Consider the following 24,208-nt stretch of genomic DNA (forward strand, 5'->3'; position numbering starts at 1 on the left):
GCAATTGAACAGGCACTGAACCCAACAGACCCAAGACCCTTCCCCTCCACTCCTACCATCCAGCCACTGCTCAGCATCACAGTCAGATCATAGCCTCCACTCCCAGCCTAGCCCCTCCTGTGCCCTGTGGACTCTGTTGCTGACAACTACATCCTCGTGTCACCAGTGATCACTGCCTCCCCACCGCGCCCCACCAACATGTGCTCCAGACTTCTCTCCAGCCAGGCTGTGCTCAACCCACACCCAGGTCTGCTTTGAGCCAGAGCCCAACCCAGACAATTCTGACATACTGTGGTTCCAAACAGTCAAGAGAGAACACACTGGAAGGATGACCAGAGAAAAGACATGATGTGTTCATTGTCATGCTCATGGTTCCACTGCAGCGGTGAATGGCAGAGCAAAGACTGAAACCCGGGCCCTTGACTTTGGGCCCAGTTTCTGCCATGAGTTGGTCATGTGACCGTGAGCACAGCTCTGAGCTTCAGGGTTGCCATCTGTGAAATGCGATACTGGCTTGTCTCTCACTCAGCTTTACAGATGCTGGAAGCAATGTTCCAGCGCAGAGGGTCTGGGCAGGAGACTCCCCCCTGCCCACCTCAGTAGGGCCTGAACTCCAGTCTCTGGGGATATGGGCTTCAACTGGATGCTACCACTTTTATATCTGCCCTGGGACCCAAATGCCACTGTCACCATGGGGCTCCTGTTGCCTCATTGAATTGCTAGGTTTTTAGCCTGCATTTCTGAGATCTTTTTATACGCTCTGCCTGACAACTCTGTTACTTTGGGTTAAAAACAAACTTATACGGCTGTGTAACCTTTGGTCTACAAAGATTGTCAGATCTGAATTCAGAAAATAACACTGTTCTAAACTCCTGTTGCTGAGAAGGTGCAAGGTGACAAAATCCAGGAGGGGCAAAAGCTGTGAGCTGAGGATGCTAAGTATGATCGCAGGGGGAGGCCACTTAAATTTCATAGGTAGCCAGAAATGTCTGACTCGTATGACATTTTAGAAAAAAACAAGCTGCAATAATGTCACCACTAAATTAACACCATTAAAGAAAAGCGATTATTAGTGCTTAGAATCATGGGCTCTAAGAATAATAATAAACACGTGCAGTACAGCATCAGAGTGGTGAGAGTCCCAGTTCTTAAGAGTCAGAACCCAGTTTGATCCCAGCCTCACCATTTTTCCTGGTGGTGTGCTGTGTTTCGTAATTGTTCCATGGCTTCAATTCTCCACCTGTTAAGTGGAAATAATGCCCAACTCTTCAAGACAGTGAGGGATCAAATTAAATAAGGCAATATATAAAGGGCTTGAAGTAGACAGAATAACAACCCTCCCAAAGATGTCATCACTTAGTCCTCAAAGCCTGTGAATATGATACCTTACATGGCAAAAGGAACTTTGCAGGTGTGATAAAACTAAGGACCTTGCTAATGGGAAGATGAATCTAGATGGTCGAACCCAGTATAATCACAAGAGTCCTTCTGAGAGGGAAGTCATGGGATCCATGGGATCAGAGGCAGAGGAGATGTGATAACAGAAGCAGAGAGAAAGAGAGAAGACAGACTTAAGATGTTGCACTGCTAACCTGGAAGACAGAGGTAGGGACCTAAAGCCAAGGTATGCAGGCAGCCTCTTGAAACTGAAAAAGGATATTCTGCTAGAGCTTCCAGAAGGAATATAGGCCTGCAGACCTCTTGGTTTTACATTTCTGGGCCCCAGAGCAGTAAGAAAGTAACCTTGTATTGAGTTATGTCACTAATGTTATAGTAATTTGTGTTGTTGTTCAGTCATAAAGTCATGTACGACTCTTTGTGACCCCACGAACTGTAGCACGCCAGGTTTCCCTGTCCTTCATTATCTCTTGGAGTTTGCTCAAACTCATGTCCATTGAGTCAGTGATGCCATTCAACCATCTCATCCTCTGTCACCCCCTTCTCCTCTTGCCCTCAGTCTTTCCCAGCATCAGGGTCTTTTCCAGTGAGTCGGTTCTTCACATCAGGTGACCAAAGTATTGGAGCTGTAGAAACAGTCTTTCCAGTGAATATTCAGGGTTGATTTCCTTTAGGATTGCCTGGTTTGATCTCCTTGCTGCCCAAGGGACTCTCAAGAGTCTTCTCCAACACCACAGTTCAAAACCATCAAAACCTGAGCACAACTTCGGTGCTCAGCCTTCTTTATGGTCCAACTGTCGCATCTGTACATGACTACTGGAAAAACCATATCTTTGACTATTGGGACCTTTGTCAGCAAAGTGACGTCTCTGCTTTTTAATATGCTGTCTAGGTTTTCCATAGCTTTTCTTCTAAGTAATCAGTGACAGCAGCCAAAAAGCTAATATAGGACTTTGGAGCTTTAACACTAACACTATGGCTGGCACCTGTTAAGTTATCACTAAATGGTGCCCATCATATAGCTACTAATACTTGGAGGGACTGTAGTGGTTTCTTTGTGGCCAAATACCCATTCAGACGTCTTCACCTTTTTCTTGAAGTCCCAATGCGGGATCTTCTCTCTCCACTTGGTCATGTCAATTGACAGTGATCTCTAAGCAGCCTATCATCTTGGGAAGCCCTGAAATGGCTGAAGAAAGTTCATTCTTATGTAAACCTGAAATCTTCCCATCTGGCCCTTTGAAATCTGCCAGGGTCCCTCTGCTCCTGAGATGCCTTCAGACAACTGCATATACGTCTCAGCTAAACCCAAGGCTTCACAGCTAACCTCAGAATTCATACAGGGCTTTGGGCAACTGAACAACATCTTTGATGTCCTGTTCCTGCATTTTTCTCTCAGAACACAGCTACTGCCTCTTAGCCCTGGGTTTGTACAGGGGTGGGCGGAGCCAAGGGGGCACTGTTTGAATCCACCTGCTCAATCCTATTGTTTGTCTGTTTCACTTCACATCATTACATTTAGATTAATATTTGAGCCTTTTCTTTGGGCCTTGTTATGCCAATAAATGTACTCTCTACACATCATCTCAAGATTTCAGGATTAACTAAGTCATTTATGTCTGCCTTACTAATAAAAATATCAGATGGAACTATGACTGTGGCCTTTCACTAGAAATGTACTTTCATGCTGACAGTGATTAGCATCTTTGGGTGTGTATTACCCAAATACTAGTCTGCAGTTGAAATTACTTATCTTGCACACAAATTTATCATGAGATTCCTTGACAAATACCAACCTGAGGTATGCTTTGCTTCTACACAGCTAACACAATTCCCTGACATAATAATCTAGCAAGCCTATCACAAAACTGGGAATACAGTTTCCTTGTTGTGGCTTGCTCTTAAAAGAAGCCACACAGGCTTCTAGAGAATTCTCCATTTTTCCTATGCTCACAAATCAGCCTTCAGTAATCAACTTCATGAGGGTGAATAGGATATCCCCATTCTTGTAGACTGCAGAATCTCTCCCCATCTTTATTAATAAAAACTATATTTTCCCATCTCTTGTGTTCCATTTTCTTTCCCACTCTCCATGCTCCTTAAAGATTATCAGCAGAGACTCTCCAGCACCGGTGGTAAGTTCTCTCTACTCCCTGGGGTGTAATTTGTCCTGGCCAAGAGACTTGAGCTCATTTACAGCAGGTTGCTGCTTGTTATAATCTCTTTATTCATCTTGAACTTCAATTTTCTCTTACCAGTTTTCCTTTTCTTTTTAGTAAGTAGATTGTTCTCTGTGGCAAAGAAAAAGGAGGTAAAAGTCTGCTTTCTTGCTGTCATTCTAAAATGCAACAGCATCACATTACTAAGTCTACTCTAAACCCATGAGTGACTGGTTCCCCTTCGACTCCAGCAGTGCTTCTCAAACTCCTCTAAGGTACTTGTTAAAAATGCAGATTCTCCAGAGAATTCACCTCTCAGAGGCTCAGTTGATTGCTATATTAGTTAGGGTAACACTAGTCACAAAAACAAACAAACCAACATTAATAAAACAGCTCAAATATAATAGAATTTTATTTCCTGTTTTTGGAAGTCCCAAAACGGGTGTTCCAGATCAGTGAATGGCCCCCTCCGAACAATAAGTTAGAGAGCCAGAGCTTCCTGGGTTTTGTTTCACTGTCATCTTTAATTTGCAGCTTCCAAGATCTCCATGTTTGCCTGCATCAACATGGAGAGAGGGAAAGGAGCATGCAAAGTACAAGGGCAGATTTTAATGGGTTAGGTCTGAAAATGGCATGTATTACTTCCATGCATATTTCATTAACGTGAGTGCATCTAACTAAAAAAGAAACTATGCAATATAGCCTAACTGCAAAGGAGGCTGAGAGATACAGTTCAACTGCAGGGGTGCTGGGAGATGTAGTCTAGCCCAGGAAAAAGATTAAAAGGTTACGGTGCACAATCTGCTGATGTAGATGTTGTTATTATTGTTCAGTCTATAAGTCATGTCTGATTCTTTGCTACCCCATGAACAGCAGTAAGCCAGACTTCCCTGTCCTTCAATATCTCTGGGAGTTTGCTCAAACTGGCATCCATTGAGTCCCCTGAGTCCATAGTGATGTCATCCAACTATCTCATGCTCTGTCGTCCCATTCTCCTGCATTCAAATTTCCCAGCATGGAGGTCTTTTCCAATGAGTCAGTTCTTCACATCAGGTAGCCAAAGTATCAGGGCTTCAGCTTCAGCATCAGCCTTTCCAATGAATATTCAGGGTTGATTTCCTTTAGGACTGACTGGTTTCATTGATCTCCTTGCAGTCCAAGGGACTCTCAAGAGTCTTCTCCAACACCACAATTTGAAGGCATCAATTGTTCAGCAGACTCAACCTTCTTTTTGGTCCAGTTCTCACATCCATACATGACTACTTGAAAAACCACAGCTTTGACTATATAGACCTTTGTTGGTAAAGTGATGTCTCTGCTTTTTCAGACACTGTCTAGACGTGTCGTACCTTTTCTTCCAAGGAGCAGGTATCTTTTCATTTCATGGCTGTAGTCACTTTTGACAGTGATTTTAGAGCCCAAGAAAATAAAATCTGCCACTGCTTTCACTTTTTCCCCATCTATTTGCCATGAAGCGATGGGACCAGATGCCATGATCTTAATGTGTTGAATGATGAGTTTTAAACCAGCTTTTTCACTCTCCTCTTTCACCTTCATCAAGACACTCTTTAGTTCCTCTTCAACTTCTGCCATTAGGGTGGTACCATCTGCATATCTGAGGCTGTTGATATTTCTCCCAGCAATCTTGATTCCAGCTGGTGTTTCATCCAGCCCAGCATTTTGCATGATGTACTATTCATATAAATTAAATAAGAAAGATGATAGTATACACTTTGTTGTACTCCTTTCCCAATTTTGAACCAGTCCATTGTTCCATGTCCTGTTCTAACTGTTGCTTCTTGACCTGCATACAGGTTTCCCAGGAGACAGGTAAGGTGGTCGGGTATTCCAAGCCACATCTCTGCAAGAATTTTCCACAGCTTGTTGTGATCCACAGAGTCAAAGGCTTTAGCGTAGTCAATGAATCAAAAGTAGATGTTTTCCTGGAATTCGTTTGTTTTTTCTATGATCCAACGAAAGTTGGCAATTTGATTTTTGGTTTTTCTCCCTTTTCTACACCCACCTTGTATATCTGAAAGTTCTCGGTTCACATATTGCTAAAGCCTAGCCTGAAAGATTTTGAATATAATCTTACTAGCAAAATCAGCACAACTGTACAGTAGTGTGAACATTTTTTGGTGTTGCCTTACTTCGGGACTGGAATGAAAACTGACCTTTTCCAGTCATGAGGCCACTGCTGAGTTTTCCAAATTTGTTGGTGTATTGAGTGCAGCACTTTAACAGCATCATCTTTTAGTATTTGAAATAGCGCAGCTAGAATTCCATCACCTCCACTAGCTTTGTTCATAGTAATGCTTCCTAAAGCCCACTTGACTTCACACTCCAGGATGTCTGCCTCTAAGTGAGTGGCCACACCATCGTGGTTATCCAAGTTACTAAGACCTTTTTTGTGCATTTCTTCTGTGTATTCTTGCCACCTCTTCTTAATCTCTTCTGCTTGTTAGGTCCTCACCATTTCTGTCCTTTATTATGTCTATCTTTGCATGAAATGTTCCCTTGATATCTCTAATTTTCCTGACCAGATCTCTAGTCTAGCATTCTAATGCTAAGTTCTGGTTATTTCTAATAAAATTTTACCTTAGCCAAAACTCTGGCTAATTTTGAAATTGACCTGAAACTACACTAAAATTATCAAGGGTTTAGAGTTAAGCTGGAAGATACACACCTGTTGCTTTCTAGGAAAATTCACAGCAGCCTAAATGAAATGTGACCAATTTCCAACCCTCTTCCTGAATGGGCAATAAGTAAACCTATAAGGAACTGAAAATTTTTAATGACATCATCCGGTAAACATTTTTTAAAGGTTTAGACATAGTGAAAAATGTTAACATAAAAACCTGCAGTGTTACACTTGTTGAGGATTAGCATTTGTCTGCAAAGTCTAAAGGAGAAATCTTTTATCTCAATAATACTACATTCTTCCATTTGTAATAGCCTCTGATTTTTTAAACAGTTTCTATTTGAGACATCTTTAATGACCTGATACAAATGCGCCTTTCTTTATACAATCAGGTAACCTGGCACATTTGCCCTGCTTTCCCTTAGAGATCCTATCTGTAGAACCCATTCATCTTGTGTGCTTAATGCCTCTAACCCAGCTCCTCCCTTTGGGTTCTGTCTGTTCTATTTCATTCCTAAATGTCTCCTTTTGCCCCATGTTTTAACCTGTAAATTGTTTGAGACATCTTGAAAGCAGACAGGTCACAAGCCTTAAATAAATAAAAATAAATTAATGTGTTTCTGCCCAGTTGTATATGAACGGAATATCTAATAAATCAGCCACAGATTAAATATCAAAGGGAAAAGCTTCACTTATGGGCAGTTCATGCATCCTTTTATAATGTGAACTTTCAAATCCTTCTGTTTTATCATTTTGAATTTTCATATATCATATTTTCTTATAGTAAGAGATGGACCAGATGGTTACTTTTATCACAGACTCAGGCAATTATTAAGACCCTTAGTACATATCTAGTAAGTACCCTGAGTTCAGGCCCTACTGCTTTCTCTTCCTTGTTGCCTCTGATTCCGTGGGGACAGGGCCTCTGGGGCCAGCATGTTGACAGTCGTGTTTCCCCAGAGCATGACCTCACAAATTCTTCCTCCCAGACCCACCGAACAGAAAGTGCATGCAGTTGCACAAATTCACGTAGGGATAAGCATTGAAGATGAAATACAGGGATACATATTCCAAAGCACCCAAAATAGCTGAAGTAACTAGATACTTCACCTGCAAACTGAGATTTATCTCAGAATCTGAGAGTGCCTGAAGCTCGATTCCCAACAACTCTGTCTTTGGGGAGAAGAGTGAACTTGTTCCCTTGGAGGAGGGGCTGCCTTTTGCTTGTGAACATGACAGGTAGCCTCAATTTGGGGACTTGAAATAAATGGGCTTCCCTGGTTGCTCAGATGGTAAGGAATCTGCCTGCAATGCAGGAGACCCAGGTTGGATCCCTGGGTCAGAAAGATCCCCTGGAAAAGGAAATGACAACTCATTCCAGTGTTCTTGCCTGGAAAATCCCATGGACAGAGGAGTCTGGTGGGCTACAGTCCACGGGGTCGCAGAGAGTTGGACATGACTCAGTGACCAACACACACATGGAAATAAATCATAACTCCTGAGACAGAGCCTTGGACCTGGCTGTCTTCATGAAACAGCTAATGAAAATGAGATTTGTGGCCAACGGCTCTGCATGGTGGCCCCTCTGCCTCCCACTGTGTTTCCCCCGCCCGCCACTGCCCATGTGGACTGCCACACTCCCGCGCAGCCTGAGTCCAGGCAGAAGGCAGAGAGCACAAGGGTCTCTGTCGTAGGGACAGAGAGGCTAGTCACCTGCCCTGGATGGTCTTGTTCCACTTCTGGTCCAATATAGGGCTTCGAAATGACCACACCCGTGACATGGTTTTGGCCCCAAGTCCTACTGAAATCTCAGAGAAAGAGGAAAGACACTGGCACCAGTGCATTCTGGAGTCAAACAGGGAACTGGCAGGACTGTAACCTCTTTATTCTTAAAAACAGCTTAAAAAATATGTATGCAAAGAACTACAAGGATTCAATCTTCTCTCAAAAGTCTCTTGAATTTTCCCTTTCATGAAAGCCTGCTTCCATGATCGAAAGACTACTCTAACACTCCAATAAAATGTTCCTTACAACTATCCTCCCAATCATTTGGGTCTTCTTTTTACACTGTCTCATAGAAAAGCATCAGACCCTTCTTAAACACCAAAGAAGTAAAATGAAATTTTGGTCAATATCAACAATTCAGCACCCAATAAATATGTATTGAGCAACTAGGAAACCCACTCTTTTGACCACCGTGTTTGAAGAATCGCTTTATCAACAGGGAAAGAAGAATCTGCTCTCTTAAAATGCCCAAGCAGTGTTTCCTGTCGGTTTGGGAGTCAGAACCATCCAGGAAAATTGCTACTGGCTCTGTCTAATTAGCACTCCTGCCACCTGCAAACAACTGGTACTAAAAAAAGGTGCTGAATTCCTGCCATTGAAAATGCCAAAAAAGACACCACCACTTTCACTCTGAATCTTAGAATCTAATAGTTCACTGATTTGGGCAAAGAAAGAGAATACATTTTCATTTTCATACAAAGGAAATGACTGTTAACAATAAGCCATGTCCCAAAAACTAGCACACCTGGATGAGTTCCCCAATCCAAGGATCCAGCATACTCTGTCCTCCTGGCCCAAGGCTCCTCTGCTTCCCATGGAAACCTCCTCTCTCCTCAGGTCCAGCCTGAGACCTGTCTTCTCCAGGAAGCCCTCCTGACCAGCCCAGCTCTTACAGATCATCCCCTGGACCCCACAACACTTGGAGTCTTTTCCCCACATCTGAGCACTAAGGTATGTTTCTTGATAACAATTGTTTTTACCTCAGCCTCTGTCAAGAACAAAAACCAAGTACAGTAGTCCCACCTTATCTGCAGGGAATACCTCCCAAGACCTCCAGTGGATGCATGAAGCAGGGGATAGTACCAGACCCTACAGGCATTGTGTTTTTCCCTGTACTAACAGGCAGGTGGTGGATATGCTGGACAAAGAGCTGATTCATATCATGGGCTTCCCTGACGGCTCAGATGGTAGAGAATCTGCCTGCAATGCAAGAGACCTGGGTTTAATCCTTGGGTCAGGAAGATCCCCTGGAGAAGGGACTGGCTACTCACTCCAGCATTCTTGCCAAGAGAATTCCATGGACAGGAAGGCTATAGTCTTCCTACAGTCTTCCTCTGGAGTTGCAAAGAGTTGGCAACAACTGAACAATTAACACTTTCACTTTCAATGGGCAGGTAGTGGATACACAGGACAAAGAGGTGATTCACATCCTGGGCAGGATAGCATGAGATTTCATCACGCTACTCAGAATGGCATGCAATTGAAAACCTATGAATTGTTTGTTTCTGGAATTTTCCATTTAATATTTTCAGAGGTTGACCACAAGTAACTAAAACTGCAGATAAGGGTGGGGTGTGGCGGGGAAATCCTATATTGCATTTGAAACAGGAAGGGTGAAGCTGAGCAGTGTGAGGCACCTTGCACCTTCCCTGTATTCCTGAGAGCACCCACCAAAAGGCTGGGCAGGAGGCCCTCCGCAGACCGCTGATTGCGGGACTAGCATGTGTCTTCACCACAGAGCAGGGTGGCCACAGTGAAAATACAGCAGCTGTGACTTCTTACTTCCTGCTCTAATCAACACCATGGGGCTGAAATGCAGGACACACAGTAGGTGCTAAATAGATTTTTATGGATTGATTAACCACTGGAGGGACAGTGACTTATGTAGGATTTATTCATGCTTTTGATGCCAAATGAGGGTGATTTTAGCAGAGCAGAATGTTAGAAAAACAAAACAGCAAACACAAAACCCACCCAGCAGCGAGGCTGGCTCCTGCTCTATTTATACCCACTGCGCTCCTCGAAACAGATGTCCTCTCAGACCTGAGGGTTTCTGACGAGGGGTCCACTCTTCCTAGTGACCTGTGCATTCAGTAATCAGAGACATGGCTTTCCTCTTCCACACCAGCCCTCTGTGTGGCCAAATCAGCCTCTACTGTGTCTTCTCCAAGGGAAAAGACCTGGGTTAATGACAAAGGAAACTACATTTGTGTGCTGAGTATGATGAAAAGGACAAAGGCTTTGGAAATAACCAACCAGACTCCGTTTCCAGTTCTGCCACTCACTGGCTGTGTGATTTCAGATCACCCACCCTCTCTGGGCTTCCCTGATAGCTCAGCTGACAAAAAATCTGCCTGCAATGCAGGAGACACCAGTTGATTCCTGGGTCGGGAAGATCCGCTGGAGAAGGGATAGGCTACTCCAGTATTCTTGGGCTTCCCTTGTGGCTCAGCTGGTAAAGAGTCTGCATGTAACGCGAGAGACCTGGGTTTGATCCCTGAGTTGGGAAAATCCCCTGGAGAAGAGAAAGGTTACCCACTCCAGTATTCTGACCTGGAGAATTCCACGGACTATACAGTCCATGAGGTCGCAAAGAGTCAGACACGACTGAGTGACTTTCACTTTCACTCACCCCTCTAGGACACAGTACTTGAGGCTGAGAACACTAATTCTACAGTTTGCTATGATCATTGACCAGGTATTGTGGCTAGAATACCTGGTACAGTGCCTGGCATACTGCAACCACTGAGCAAATGAACGTTTTGTTGTGGTTATGACTTAAACAAACAAGGAGAGAAGTCCATCTCAGCCACAGTGGGCACTCCCAGACAGTCCTGCTGTGGCTTCTTTGGGTGAGGGCAGTAGCTTTTCCAGCACAAAGTCCTCATCTGACAGACTGCACAAAGGATGGTCTATGTTCTGAGCCGGGAATGCATGTTCTGGTTTATTCCAGTCTACCTCTCTGGGGACCACAAGTCCACTCCTTCACAATCCAGCCACTTGGAGCATAGTCCTGACCTCAGAGCTCAGCTTGGGGCATCTCTGTCAGGACAGGCAGGGCTGACTTTGGAAGCTCACTCCACATAGCTAGATCTGTGTTTCACGGAGAAATCTTTAACGGGAGCTGAAGAAGCTCTCGCGTCTAACACCCAACAAATCCCATTTACCACGAAGAGAGATCCATGCTAACCATGGAGCTTATCCCAAAACCACAGAGTAGGGCCCTGAATAACCCAGAACAGATCCCAGCTGCAGGCAAGGTCTATGCAGAAAGACAGATCTCTTACACAACACAAACCAGATCCAGTCACCGAGACCCTGGGGAAACAGGAACAGATGACACTCCAGCTGAAGTGGGAGTTCATGTCTAGACCAGAGGGGACCTTCCTGAGTCCAAACCAAACAGTCCCTAGCTGGATGGAGCCCCAGTGCAGGGGAAGATCTGGGCTTCAGACTCTGGAAATTCTTACTTGCATGCAGGCTCTGGGGATGAGAGAAGGGTGGTGTGAGGACAGGGGAGACGAGCCCACTGTGATTCTAATTCACACAGCTTTTCTCGTTCTTCTGACAAGCCGGCACCCCCGGTGAGCTGTTATCAAGATCCAACCCTGAAGGCTTTGCAACACTCCAGCATGGGCACCCGGGGCATCACCTGGGTGGATGCAGATTCAGCAGAGCCTCTCTTCTCTGATAACGCCCTCAGGGAAACTGGGAGAATCCTTACACCTTCACCCAGAGATGTAGCTGAAGAAGGATTCTTAGAGTGCTTATTTCCTACTTTCATTTGAGGATCACTGAAAATGATTTGTCAGATGTTATGATCGCCTCAAATGGCCAGCTCAGCCATATTTCCATAATGTCTACACCTGTCCTGTGTAGCCTGGTGGATCTCACAGCTCACAGCGGGTGAACCCACATAGATCATTTCAGAGGACAGCTTCCTACCACATGAAAGAACACTGACTCACCTGTGCCTTCCTTCTCCTCTTCGCTCTCAGTGCTTGAGGTGTTAATTGAGTCCTTCTTAAAACTCCCAAGTAATCCTTTCTCCTTTCTCCTCTCTACATTACCCTTCAATCACTTTGCATGTACCATGTTAAGAACTTAGCATTCAGACCACAGCTCGCATTCCCCTTCAGGTTGTTGGAGGAGCTTTCTTGCACGGGCTCCGACCTGCTCCCCCTCCAAGGCACCCTCCTGTCGCCCTCTCTTAAAAACACCCCCCTTTTCCGGGCTGATCCCCACCATCAAGGGTGGACTCCTTTACTCTGTGTCCTCTCCCCTCCCCTAGGCTTCACACACCAAAACTTCATCCGATTTTCTTTTCTTCTTCTTTTCAGGAAACGCAGTTACTCCATTCAGGAAACACCAATGGGGCCATTTCCCCAGGGTCCTCACTCCCTTTCACTGACAGTCCTCCGGCTACCCTCAGTAGATTATTATTATTTATTATTTATCAGCCGCCACACTGTACTCTGCTTCCCACAAGATATTAAAGAAGACACAATCCCTGAACTGAGTTCACAGCAGAGGAGAGCAGAGGCCTGGATTCAGACATCACAGGAGTGAGCTGAGCGAGAGAGATTTACCAATCACCCCTCCCCCGGCCCCGGCAGCAGGCGGGCGGGACCTGCAGAGCCCGCCCGGAGCTGGCTCCTCCCAGTTTCAGCCAAAGAACAAGCAGGCCCCCTACCTTCCACACCCCCCTCCCCAATTTCCACCCAGGCCTCAGGCCTCTGCGGCTTCGCCCTGGGGAGTGGGGGGGCAGAGGCTGCAGCCCAACAAGACTTTACATTCAGGCTGGAGATGGGGGATGGGGGGGGATACATTTCCTCTGAAATCAAAACCAAATGAAGGGGTAAGGTAGGGGAGGGAAAGAGGTCAGGGAATGAAAACCAGATCTAGATCTACCAAGAAAGGGGAGACTGGTGCTGAAATTAAATGCTCTGACACAGTGGATAAGCCCGCAAAGGGGCTGCCACGGGCCTCTAGCCAAACCTCTCCTATGAAGGTGGAAGTTAGGGTCCGTGGAGACCGCACGTGGAGAGAGAGAAGTGATGGAACTAAGAAAGTCTGTGTAGACAGAACGGGAGTCAGTGAAGACATGGAAGGCTGGGGTGGCCAGGGCAGGGGCTGTCGAAACAGAGAGGGGTCCTGCGGACTCAAGAGGGTTGGTGTAGACAGGAAAGTCCGTGGACACCGAGGGGAGTCGAGCCTGCACGGACTAGAGAGGGTGGGTGGTCAGGATTTACCGGGCCGGCCGAGGTTCTTCAGGGACCTGGACAATTCCTCCTCCTTACCGTGGCTGAAGTGTCATAGGGAGGGCGGAAGCTGAAAGACGATTGGACTTTTCGTTCTCAAACTTTTCCGCCAGTTTCCTCAGGTGTTGAGCGCGGCCGGGGAGCTCGCCTCGGTCCCGTCCGCCAGCCCGGGGCCGGCGGGGCCGGGAGGCCCGGGGCGCAGGAGGCCGGGACCAAGCACCGAGCATCTGCCGGGCGCGGCCGCCGAGCTGGGCTAGCAGGGAGCCACCGCAGGGGGCGGGCGGGGGCGGCGGATGGACGGATGGACACACCCGCGAGCACTCCGCCCCGGGCCCCAGCGCGCGGCTGCCCGGGATCCCTCGGGCCCGAGGAGCAGCGCCGGGTGCCCGGCCGGGGGCGCCCCGCCTCCCCCACCCTCCGCCCCCGCCCACTCGGGCGCCCGTGATTGGCTCCGCCCGCCCCTGGCTGCGCGCCGAAGCCCGCCTCCCTCGCAGCTAAAGCAGACGGTACCCGGAGCGGAGCGAGCCAGAAGGGAGCATGGTCCCCGCGCCGCGGCCGCGCCAGCCCCCGCCGCCGCCGCTGCCGCCGCCGCGGATCTAGCTGCAGCCCCGGCCCCGGCTCCGCAGGGCCCGCCCGCAGTCCCCGCGGCCGCCGCGCCTGAGCGCAGCCCCCGCCCGGAGCGCGAGCCCCGAGCCCGGAGCCAACCCCAGCCCGGCGGCCGCCGCGGCTGCGGGGAGAGCCGGGGGGGGCGGGGGGAGCGATGCTGCCGGAGCCGCCGCCGCCGCCTCGGTGAGAGCCGCGCCGCGCCGCGCGTAGCCGCACAGGCTGACAGGCAGAAGGACTGACTTCCCTCTCTCGGGCATCCTCCCTGGGCTGCCGGGAGGCGGCGGCGGAGGAGGAGGAGAAGGAAAAGGGGGGAGAAAGCGGAGAGCAGGAACGCGAGGAGGAGGTGGACCTGGATCCGTTTCTCCCGGCCAGGACCCGAGCGGCCCCAGCCACCGCTGCCCGCCGGCGCCGTCCCCTATCCATCAGCCCTCCTGCGCCCAGTCGCGACCCCAGACTCTCTGCGCGTCGGGCCGGGGCCAGAGCCGCGCGGCCGGAGGTAAGACGCAGGCTAGGGCGCCAAGGATGCGGCGCCGGGGACCCAGGGTGCTGGAGGCTGCGTGGGGCCGGGCCGGGCTTGGGAGCGGGGCCGGAGAACCCGGAACGCTGGGCTCGGCTCCCGCGGCGGCGGCGGCGGCGGCGGCCGGAGCCTCCCGCGTCTGGACTCGCAAGGCTGCAGGAGCCCTTGCGCCTGCGCTGCTCCAGGGGGGAAAAGGGGGGAAAAAAAACTTCCTGCCCCCGGGCGTGGATGCCCCCGGGCTGCCCGGGGCCAATGTTGCGGTAGTAGTGGGTGCTGGAAGCGAGTGTGACCACCCCCCCACCCCCCACCCCCGCCGAAGCAGCCCCTCTCAGCTGGGCCCGAGAGCTTGCGTCCCTCTCCAAGCCACCTCCCTGGAGCGGCCCAGGGCCCGGGCCGGGCAGGGGGCCAGGAGGAGGCACCGGAGGGCAGGACTCTGGGGGCGGCCACGCGCCCGACCCTTTGGGGAGGTGCGCGCCTCTGTGCGGCGCGAAGCCAGGTTGGGGTTTCTGCCCCCACCCGTCCTCAGACCCCGCATTTGGGGACCGGGTCTCTTCACTCAATCCCAAGTAACTTTCGAGGCAGAGGAACGTGAAAACCACAGGGAGGAAACCCGCACAGACCTTCTGTAACCCCCTCCCCTTCCCTTAGCACCTTGTGGGTGCCAACATGTTTGGGGGGCGCGGAAACGAGGGCGTACCGGAATGGTGGGGCGGCGAGGATGTGGGGTTGGGTGGGGAGGGGTTGTTTATGTGCGGGATAGTGTGGACTGGGAGATGTGTGGTGTGGGAGTGTGGGCTTGCGCCCTGACTGCCGCGGGAGGTGCCGGCTGGCAGAGGGCTCACGTCCGGGTCTCTGTGGCCTGAAGCGGGCCGAGAGCGCGAGGGTCATCTGCGATCGCGGCGCGGGTTCGGACTCTAGGCAGTGCGGGCCCCGGACCCCGAGGGAGGGGAGCGCTCCCCCGGGGTCGAGAGAGCAGAGTCGAGATCCCAGATAGGTCCGAGGCAGCTCCCAGGTCCGAGGCAGCTCCCGGGCAGGTCAGGTCTGCGTCGGCCGGGGAAGGCGGGGACGCGCCGCCTTGCCTGCTTGCCTGCCTGCAGCCAACTGTGATGGGGCCAAAGCGCAAGTCTCGGATGCCTGGGTCCGCCAGCGGAGAAGCCAGTTGTGGTTCCTGGGCTCTGAAACCCAATGGCAGACACAGGGTCAGTTGGCGGGTCCCTAGGGATGCTGATGGGTGAGGAGCCGCCGCCTTTGCCATCCCTGCCGCTCTGCAAACGCTGTCCTGGCTCGCTACGGTGCTTGCGCCGCGGCTAGCCCGGGGCGAATCGTGGACGCAGGTATTTATGTAGAATTAGGGGAGACCTCAGCGCTGGAGGGACCGGACCGCTGAGGACGCCCAGCTGCAGCTGCCCGTGAAACTTCCACTTCGGCTCAGGGACATTCAGGCTCCACTATTGCAGGCGCCAGCCTCTCACCAGCCGAGCTTCGCTGGGATTCGGACTCCTCTTGCGGTGATAAATCTGTCCTGGTTACAGCTGTATTTACCCTAATTTCAGTCTCTTTAAAGTCATCTGTCTAGTCACTTCAGAGTTCCTTTTCTTGTTGTGTGGTCTTTTCTCCAACTCAGCCCTGGGACGGCAGATTTAAGGAATTATTTCGGTTTAGGATGAATGACAGCAGATTTAATTAGCCCCCCTCATTCGTGATGTTTTTTAAAAATTACAATGGAAAGTGCAAAGCTACTCTTCTGGAGTGGGCATGATGAACAAATTTATCGATTGTTCCTCCCGACTCTAGGCCAAAACATTGTTGGATAATTCACAGGTGAATACTTTAAAGGCTGGTTGGCATGCCTGTGTTTGAGTAGTCACATATTTCAGGCATTTATACAAATATGAAGCTATGTGCCACTGATGAATAAAGTCTCCGTCCTGTACACTCTTCTGAGTGCACTTGATTTATCATCCTGCTATAAATCAGAGAATTACTAGCATATGTGCCCTTAAACTCTATATAAATTTAATGGCATTTAAATTGGTTTATGGGCTGATGCATTTAACCAATTTTAATAACTTTTCTGCACAAGCATCTTATAAACCATATTCGTCCATGATTAAGAAAAACATTTTCTTCTGTTCAGTCTCTCCATTTGTAGCAGTTAACGAAAATTTATAGGTCTCCAACTTTAATTTGCAAGCAACAATCCAAAGGAAATACCTAGAGTTGTACTGAAATAAAATACCCTATGGTAGCCATGGTAACAAATAGATTAAGGGTTATTGGTTTTCATCTGTATGTGATGGGAGGGAGGAATCTAGGTTGTATCTTTTTAATTATGCTTCTAATGAGTGGTGGTCATACTTCAAGTACTCAGTGCAGGAGATAAGCCAAACTGAGAATTCAGTTCTGTGAGAGGTTTATTGGAACAAAGACTAGTAGAGCCCTGGAGAATGACTTCTGCTAACTGCAGCTCCTCATATCCAGGAAGCAAATAGGTAAAACCTTTTTTATTTTTCAAGTAGCTAGATGAGAATTGAGTTAGTCCCTTTAAGAGCAGAAAATTTATTTTCCTTATGAGCTCTTACCAAAGGAACCTTTCAATCTGGCCCATGTTTTCTAGGAATAAACATGTTAGAAGTGTGGATGTTGGTGTGGATTGAGTGTCACAGTTGTTATCAACACCTGTCAGTCTAAGTGAGGCATATCATTAGTCTATTCAAATCTTGCTTATTTCAATATTCATGCATTTCCATGGTGATCCATTCCATTTTTGTTTACTTAGTCAACCTTATAAATCTTTGGCATCAATTTCAGTTGTACCATCTTTTTTTCTTTTATTTATCAATTGATTTGGCTGCAAATCATTCCCATTTTAAAATGTTTCTTTTTTCCCCCTTCTGCTAGTTCCCAAAAGTTTACACTATTGCTGATTGCATACAGATAAAATAACACCACTGATGCTAATGTAGTTTTTTGCATCTCATTTGATATGTGTGTATGCATGGGTTTTTTCTTCTTTTTTCTTCCAGCAGGCTTACCTTAAAGCTTTCTCACTTTATGGCCTGGAGATGTCAATCCAACCCACCAGAATTGACTAAAGTTTTCCCTCCCTTCTTCTCTCCTTCCCTCCTTCCTTCTTTCCTTTCTACCTTTCTTCCCCTCCTATCCTATTATGGTTCAGGGATTCTTTATGTCTTCAGTTATATCTAGCTCAAACAGACTTTTGGACTTTGTACATTAGAACAAGCCCGTCGTCCTAGGATCTTGTCTCATTCAGTAGTAGCCAAAGACAGAATGTTCTGGAGCATCAGATTATTTTTCCAAATATAGTATATGTTTACTCACAACGTATAGTATCTCTGGGATCACATAACATTGTAAGTTCACTGCACAGGCAGCTTTGCTTAAATGCAAGCGATGATTTTGCTCACCCGCTTTCAACTTTGCTTTCTAATGATGCAGTCCCATGCTAATCACACCCTGTATATTTCAGAAATATCAAGGCAAGCATTAGCACGCCACTGACTTATTAGGATCAGGAGAAATAATTGGAGCACTTAAGTTCAAAGTCAGATGGAGAAACGGAATTATAACCAATCTTGTGATTCTATAATCGGTCAACTAAGTGCTTACTTGTGGGGTAGGGGTAGGAATAAATACCATGAATAAGAAATCCAGCCTTTGGTTGCAGTGGGTGAGGCTAAACCAAGGCAGAAACTGTGTAGGTTTTACTAGAGAGTAAGAGATCTGTTTGCGGGGAATTCCCTGGTGATCCAATGCTTAGAACTTGGTGCTCTGACTGCCAAGGGCCCAGGGTTTGATCCTGGTTGGGGGATTACAATCCCACAAGCAGTGCAGCAAAAAAAAAAAAAAAAACGGAGAAAGAAAGAAAAGAAATCTCTTTGTGGACAGATAAATCACATATAGACCCAAATGTTTAGAAACTGGGAGAATGTAGTTTGTACAGATGGTCTTTTGTTATTACTTAGGAAATCAGGATTTATCTCCTAATGTGCTAAAAAAAAAAAAAATAGTCTTAATAATTTGGTTAAGCAGAAAAATGTGTCAGAATTCTTTACCTGCCTTCTGAGATCAGGATCACACTGAAAGCAAACTGATTCTTCCTACAACGGCTACCAGCTTACTTTCCTGAAGTCCTAGGTCAGAAGGGAAATCACTTGAAAATAGGGAAATTGAAACTGCAGAAAAAGATGAGGTTTGTTGATCATTGGAAGGAGCAATATAATTAATTATTTGCGAAATGAACTTTACAGCTTGGGGCATCTCCACCTTTAGGACGGGAAAGGGAAGAGTTCTCATTTACCACCACAGAGGATATTTGCATGAAATTCACATGGTTCAGACACTGGACTCTGTAGCAGTTGATGATTCAGAAGCTAGAACAGGAATGGCAGAGCGTTGTATACGGGATCAGGTTTGGGCCAAGAGGTCAGCTCCCCAAACATTTAAAGGCTGCCATTGGCCCCACTGGCATCAATTTTTATAATTCTTTTCTAGAGTTTTGATATATTAAAATCACTGACTCTTTTAACAATATCTTAATATATGTGTGTATAGGCTTTCCTGGTGGCTCAGCGGTAAAGAACTTGCCTGCAATGCAAGAGATGTGGGTTCAATCCCTGGGTCTGGAAGATCCCCTGGAGACGGGAATGATAACCTACTCCAGTATTCTTGCCTGGGAAATTCCATGGACGGGGGGCCTGGTGGGCTATGGCAGCAGAAGTCAGACACGACTTAGCAACTAAACAACAACGACAATGTTTGTGTGTGTGTGTGTATATATATATAAATATATACACATACATATATACAAATATTTATTGTATAAAATGTGTATGTATACACACATATACAAATAAATATTCTACTACTTTACTTTTTAAAATAGTGGTAAAAGGAAATACATAACATAAATTGTATCATCTTTACCATTTTTAAGTGTACATTTCAATAGTGTTAATATTAATATTGTTGTGCAATGGATATCTAGAACTTTTTCATCGTGCAAAACTGACTCTGTATACCCATGAAGCGTCAACTGCCCACTCTCCTCCCCTACTTTCTGTTCCTATACATTTGACTACTTTGATGGCTCATATAAGGAGAAATCCTGCAGTGCATGTCTGTGAACATGGGTGGGCACACACCTCTTCACGATCCAGCTTTCAATCCTTTGGCGTATATACCCAGACAAGGGAGTGGTGGTTCTTCTACTTTTTCACAGATGTGTGACATTGATCCTCTGTTGAAGAGAGATGGTGAAAATGCAGTCCACAGAAGACAGTCAGAGGGAGAATACAGTAGATTTGTTCTTCCCTTTCTGTGTGTACATTTCCTCACAAGTCTCTCCAGTCTCTTTTCTGTTTTGCTTTTAGGGCTGGTGTAAGTTGCAGCGATATGACATAGTGGCTAAAAGAATGGACTTAGTGTCAGAGTTGTAGTGACTGGTGCTTACTAGCTGTGTGACCTTGGAAAGATCCTTAATCTCAGTAAACCTCCGTTTTCTTTTATGAAACTGGAGGGAATCATCGTGGCCGAGATAACTGCTAAAACCTGCCTCACAGTGTCTAACCTCGAGAAGTACGCTAGAAAGGAGAGTTTCGGTGACAGAGGCAGTCATGATAAAGAAGGCAGCAGCAACCCCTGGAGCTCTCAGAAACCATAGACAGCTCTCCTGTTAAATTTGATCATAAACATTTTCGTAATATGCCAGGGTATATATAAATATGTTGTATTCTGTGAGTCTCACTACCAGAACTTATTCTGAAAAGAGATTTGCATCACAATTACAATCGTTAAAAATATCCTTGAGTGGATTTGATATGTGAACTTTTAATTCCATTTTTAGTATCATAATTTTAGAGTTGATGTGGATTTTAGAGGTCAACTAATCTGCCTATTATTCAATCATCAAACCTGTATCAAGCCCCAATAATATAATAATAACAGCTTCCAGTTATGGCTGCCCACTGTATTTTAGTACTTTACATACATTACCTCTAATCCTCATATCAATGCTGCAAGATAGGGATTATCCACGTTTTTACAAGTGAAGATGAGGCTCAGAAAGGTAATCAACTGGCCCAAGGCCATGAATCTGGCTGCACTGTACATCCAAGTTTGAGCCTAGATCTATCAACTGCCAATCTGTCTTGTCTTGTCTTTTCAAGGGGTGTGTGTGTGTGTGTGTGTGTGTGTGTGTGTGTGTGTGTTTGAGACTCCAGACTGTGTCTCGATGATTCACACCACTATGTGCATGCTAAGTTGCTTCAGTCGTGTCCAGCTCTTTGTGACCCTATGGACTCTGGCCTGCCAAGCTCCTCTGTCCATGGGATTCTCCAGGCAAGAATACTGCAGTGGGTTGCCATTTCTTCTTCCAGGAGATCTCTATCCAGGGATCAAACGCACATCTCTTATGTCTCTTGCATTGGCTGGTGGGTCCTTTATCATTAGTGCCACCTGGGAAGCTCATTTGCACCACAGCACACTGCCTGTTATGTACCAGGTACCTCGTTGTCTGTGCCAATTAGCATTTTAAATGAAATAATTCTACTAGAGGGATTGTGAGCTTTAATAAGAATATTGACCAGGTCCAACATTTACAGTACTTTGGGATTTGCCTACCTGCTTTCATTTACTCTTACTCCTGCAATGCTGAGAAAAACGTTTAGATGCTTTTGAATGGCATCTGTTTCCATGCTGATCCAGTGTAATAAATGGCAAATTGAGGAGCAGAAACAATGTAGAAAGGATTCAGTTCAGTTCAGTTCAGTTCAGTCGCTCAGTCATGTCCGACTATTTGTGACTCCATGAATCACAGCACGCCAGGCCTCCCTGTCCATCACCAGCTCCCAGAGTTCACTCAGACTCATGTCCATCGAGTCAGTGATGCCATTCAGCCATCTCATCCTCTGTCATCCCCTTCTTCTCCTGTCCCCAATCCCTCCCAGCATCAAAGTCTTTTCCAATGAGTCAACTCTTTGCATGAGGTGGCCAAAGTACTGGAGTTTTAGCTTTAGCATCATTCCTTCCAAGGAAATCCCAGGGCTGATCTCCTTCAGAATGGACTGGTTGGATCTCCTTGCAGTCCAAGGGACTCTCAAGAGTCTTCTCCAACACATTTAGGACCACCAAAGATTGATCTGGGCATGTTTGTTTTGAGTCCCAGTACTGAATACAGTGCCTGGCACAAAACGTGATAGAAAAACTATTTGCCTGGATCAGTTTATGCCCAGAGAAGGTGTCAGGTAATAGACATCAAAGGCTGCTTTTTGGATTACCTTTCACTCAGTTGCTGTGTAGCTGTATCTCCACAGTTTTACATTGTGTGGAATCTTAGATGCTATATTTGGACATCTATCTATTAAATATGTTTGTTGATGAATTATAACTAATCTAAATGGAATCTTTAAGGATTTATGACTTGAGACTTTGAAGACTAATTTTCTTGGAGCTTCTTCTTTCCAGTGCTAACTTGAATTTATTTGGCACTTGTGAGAATTGATGCAGAGTCCGTCCTAGTCCATCCTTCATGATACACTTACCTGTGAGGTATTGTCCCCACTGAGATTTTTAATTTGTGGCATTTCATAAAAGTGTTGTTTTAAGGAAAAACAAAATGCCTCACAATCATAGAGACCACTGTAAAAGGGCAATAACACTATATTTTCCAACTTTTTCTGGCCTATTTTAATTCTTTATTTTAGTGGGGGCAAGGGTGAAGGATTTGTTTGTTTGTTTGTTTGTTTTGGAAATGGATAAGAAGATTTGAATACAACCTTGGGTGTATACCACAAAAATGTGTTTTCTCCCTGTTTGAACTCTTCTAACCCTCACCCAGGCAAGAAATGACTTCTCCAGTTAGAGATTCACTGTGAGAAGACATGGCTACCATGCCGCTGATCAAACCTGTAACTGAGGAATCAGGCAGGAAATGATGCTGGATGAGGAAGAGGCAGCAGGTGTTCTGGAGTGGCTGGGTACCGGCCTGGCCAGCTCCACCACCTCCCCCTGCCTCACTCCTGGGCTTGTTTCTACCCTCAAGGAAAAATCAGGCAGGAGGCTTTCTTTTTCTTCAGGCATCCCTGTAAAGCTCTTTGAAGCAGGGTCAGAAATGGGGACAATGAGGCAAGAGTAAACAGAAGGGCTTTCTCTGTCTTGCGAAAAGCAAAAGCTAGTCAAAGGCTTAGACCAAACAGTTGCCAGGTCATCCGTGTTTTCCTTTTGGATATTTATAAACATTTTGAGAAGTGGTGGGGAAAGGTGAAACATGAATTTTAAAACAAAACAAAAACTTACCTTTCTCTTTTATCTCCTCTTTTCATATTTCCAGCTTTAAGCATATGCTTTTGGATCAAAACTGCAGCTGAACTTAGCTTCATAAGGAAGCTTCTAAATGAGCATAGACTCGGTCTATTTACTGAGCAGGTATGATGGAGAGAACCATGCCTTTCACACGGCATCTCATTTGTTGCTCACCTTGTGATTTAGGTAGCGTTATTCCCATTCTGCAGATTAGTTCTGGAGAGACAAAGCATTTGCCTAATGGGTGCAAATATGGGTGGCTGGATGGGTTACAGCAATGCACAAGCCTAGCCTCCAGGTGATTACCAACCTCTGAAGAAGGGAGAGAGCCTGTGTTCCCTTTCATACAGAATATAAACTGATTATTAAAATAACAGAATATACACACACTTAGCCACATTTCTCATATTATTATACCTCAGTTGACATAATAAAGTGAGGTCCAGCTAATTTTATGCTAAGGCTTGAAATAAACTTGGAAGTGAGACCCATTAGTACGATTTCAGAATCCTTCACACTTAACCTCACTGCCATCATCATTTGTAAAACTCAACAAGCATTTGATTCTCAGTTTATCTTGAAGGCTTAGATCTAACTGACTACTTTTCTATGTGGTCAAAGGCTTCTTAGGGTGCCCCTGACTTACATGGATAAGAATCAATTATGTGAGGTTTCAATGGCTTCCTGTTTACAGCACTCAGAACAATATCAAGCATGTTATAACTGTAGTCCATGTGAACATGTGGGTTGGTTTCTGCTCCAGATCACGTGAACAAGTGGCTCTTTCTGGATTCACTTGGGAGTCACGACCTCCTTTTGGCTTTGGACTTGGCACATGTTGGGTTCTCACTGTTTGGATGCCCTGAGACATGACCCCGGCCATAAGTTCCAGTCTAACTCAGAAGCCTGTGGCATGTGGAAAGCAGGTGGAGAAAGACCAGTGAGGGGACAGTCCAGCATTTCTTTCGGAAGAGAGAAATTCTGAAAGACCACAGGAGAAGAACCTGATCATGAAGGCTGCCGCAGGCATCCACAACACGATTCCACGCAGCCGCTTAGATTGGTTGCCTCTGCCACTGTCCAGTCTGTCCAAGCCAGTAGATAATGATGCTCCAGGCCTGGTCCTCTGATCGGTGCTAGGTCACAGATTGGTTACCAGTCTGAGACAAGATAAAATGGGAAGAAGCATTTAGAAACTTCTGTCGCACTTGGCACTCCCTTGACAGCGTAGCCTTCAGCTTCTCTCCCTGAAGGTGTGGACCAGTCTGGGGCCACGTCAGACTCCCTCGTGTATTGCCAAGAGAGCAGTGTGTGGTGAGAGCTGTGGGTAACCATTGCATGCTAAGACTGCCTTTCAGTTCTTAACAGATTGGCGATGCAAATAAAACCCAAAAATCTGGGGTCTTTCACCACAGATAGGGGTAGAGGGCAACATGAGAGCCTAGATGTAGTTGTCCTGCCAACCCACAGGCAGTGATTTTCTTCTAAAGCTCCCACCTATTCATCAGTGAGGCCAGCC

General features: G+C 46.6%; 1 protein-coding gene and 1 long non-coding RNA gene across 3 annotated transcripts in view; one reads left to right on the forward strand and one right to left on the reverse strand.

The window, feature by feature from the left end:
* LOC106991039 (uncharacterized) overlaps positions 1-13,628 on the reverse strand; it is a 481,826-nt gene extending 468,198 nt beyond the window's left edge. For both annotated transcript variants that reach the window (XR_009599770.1, XR_009599769.1), the window contains exon 1: positions 13,284-13,628. This is a non-coding gene — a long non-coding RNA (uncharacterized LOC106991039). The remainder of the gene's footprint in view (positions 1-13,283) is intronic.
* A 446-nt stretch (positions 13,629-14,074) lies between these two features.
* KLHL29 (kelch like family member 29) overlaps positions 14,075-24,208 on the forward strand; it is a 331,664-nt gene continuing 321,530 nt past the window's right edge. Inside the window, exon 1 of the mRNA XM_042245841.2 lies at positions 14,075-14,346. The gene's annotated coding sequence lies outside the window, so the exon portion shown is untranslated. The remainder of the gene's footprint in view (positions 14,347-24,208) is intronic.

Source organism: Ovis aries, chromosome 3 (genome assembly GCF_016772045.2).
Source record: "Ovis aries strain OAR_USU_Benz2616 breed Rambouillet chromosome 3, ARS-UI_Ramb_v3.0, whole genome shotgun sequence".
NCBI classification, from domain to species: domain Eukaryota; kingdom Metazoa; phylum Chordata; class Mammalia; order Artiodactyla; family Bovidae; genus Ovis; species Ovis aries.